Source organism: Canis lupus, chromosome 11 (genome assembly GCF_003254725.2).
Source record: "Canis lupus dingo isolate Sandy chromosome 11, ASM325472v2, whole genome shotgun sequence".
Classification (NCBI taxonomy): domain Eukaryota; kingdom Metazoa; phylum Chordata; class Mammalia; order Carnivora; family Canidae; genus Canis; species Canis lupus.
This window is the reverse complement of record NC_064253.1, coordinates 12964413-12966929: the sequence shown is the minus strand read 5'-3', so window position 1 is coordinate 12966929 and position 2517 is coordinate 12964413.

Genomic DNA, 2517 nt, shown 5'->3' with positions numbered 1-2517 from the left:
GAGATGTTTGCCCAGAGCAGTTCATTTCCCAGGCCTTTCAAGGGTCCATTTGGACATGATGTGCATGTGTTCCCCTGCCTAATCAGTGTCATGGCAGCATGCAATCTTTCTGGCTACCCTTGGGGCAGTTCCCTGGGCCCATTCATGGTAACATTACACTTCGGCTGAAAACTTTGGCAAAACCTGCACACTCGCCCAGGAAAATGCCCATCACTTTTGCCATGCTCAAGGACTGCAGGCACAAAAGTGGCAATCATTTCATGAGCCCTCAATACAGGCTTGCCCCAAAAGATAAAAGAGACATTGATTTTTTTTTTTAATCAACAGATCTCATTCTGCTATAACCATTGTGGTGAGAAGAAAATCATCTATAGGTACTCAAAAGTACAGAGGAAACTAAGAGGTAGTGTAGGGAAGGAAAGAAATATATTCCTCTACCCATCTCAGGATCTCTTAAATTAAGGGAAAAAAAGACAAATTATAGGATAAAAACAAATAAAGGTTTATTGGCATGTGTATCACATATACATATGGGAATACCCAATGATGAGTAGTAACTCAAAGGGCTGGTTAAAACTTCAGCCTATACAGCAATTTAACAAATCAACAAAGAAACAATAAATGTGGTAATACATTAGAAAGAGAAGTGGTAATACACAAGAAAAGGATTCTGAGCTTCTAGAGGCAACAAACTTTGGGAAGGCAAATATACAGAGGAAACTAATGGTAGATGAAGGCTTTGGCAAGGTTTGTTACATAGACTTCTCTGGTGCAATCTCCGGACTACTACAGGTCTAGCGTAGTCTCCAGTGACTATCTTCTGTCATTGCTGGTAGAGAGGGGAGTACGGGAGACACCTTTACAAATTTATGTGGTGGTTTTACACAAATAAAGGGAGGGCAGAAACCTCTTCTTTTAAAAAGAAAAGCTGCTGCTTTTCAGTTGCCAAAGCCCAAAATTATCTTCATGTCAAAAGTGGCATATTTTGGGGAAATGTCCCCAAATCCTTATGTCAAATTGGCATATTCTGCTCCTCTTTAATAGGCACCTTTTGCTTCATCCTTCAAAAGTGATTTTCTGTCTCCATTTCTGCAATATAGTGATCCAGGACAAATAAGAGGAATAAGAGAAATTTCATTGTGCTTCCGTGTCAGCTCAGCATATGTTTGGATTCAGTAGTGTACTCTCTTTAGCCCTCAACCTCCCCCAGGAATTCCAAAAGAAGGCCCAAATTCCTCCTCCTTGGAACTCTATGCCCAGCTTCATCCTGTGGAGTTACCATCACCTACAGAATATGAACCATGCTATCCATCTCCTCCCTTGGTGTTGAACCCCTTACTGGCCACAGTAGGACATGATGTAATCTGGTGCTAGCTATTTTGTATGTGTTAATCGGGGATTCTTGGGATGATTTCTATGGCAGATTAAAATGTTTTTTTTCTGTCTTGTATGTTAGTAGTTATGTCCTTACTTATTTTAATATATTTAGAAACTCACTTAAGTGTGTTTCTCATATCAAAACTATAATTTCTTAGATATTTTTGCTTGGAAAAAGCCCAAGAAAACAAAAATAATTTAAAGTTATACAATGAAAAATAGGTGTCAGTAGTAAATGAAGATAGTACATAAATGTATGATGTTTGAAGCTGTTGTCCTACGTTGATTCTGCAGTCAACAAAAGATTATGCCTAAGACCATGGGTATTATTCTGCTTCTTTTATAACTGAAGAAATCAGTTAAGGAAAGGAAGAAGTAATTTCTAATAATGCCCACATATACACATTAAACATTATCTGTTTTATTAAAAATGTTTTAATGAATATTAGTGAAATGATACAAACAAATGGCTGATGTTTCTCCAACTTGTTTTGTTTGGTTAGGTTTTGTTTCTGTTTTAAAAGGAAATGATTTCTTGCAATGTTGGAAAGGCTCCATCAGCCCCACCAGTAGAGGTGGGTCACACAGGCCCCAGAATACCTTATAGTCCCCAGGCTAAGGGACCACATGGTAAAACCCAGCAGGAAAAATGGCCTGTAACAGACATGCAAAAACTAGAGGGTTTTCCCTCAATATTTAACCTGTATGGCTTGCCTTCTGCCTCAGCTTGACACTTAATTAAAATCTCTTATTTCCACAAGGGTGAAAAGAGGAAGACAATTTGGGTGGACTGGATAAATTTGCATTTGCCATCAATTTGAATTTCTTACTAGCAATTTGTTTCTAAGGATACTTTACATTGTAAAAGGGGGGGAAATCATCTCAAAGGAGATGCAAAATCACTAGCAGTTGAGGTATGGACAAAGATAGTAGTCACCAAGTTATGCTTTCCATTAATTTTTTAAGGAAGAGGGACATTCCCTTTAGATTACTTTGCCTAGTTGAGTTATTTTGAGTTAGGACTAAATAAGAGGGCACCAGTCAGAGCTGGGCTTGGAACAGCTCACTTCATAACGATTTTGTCAAGAGCTGGCCCCAGGTCTATATTCCTCAAATTGGACACAGCTCAGGGGCAGGGAG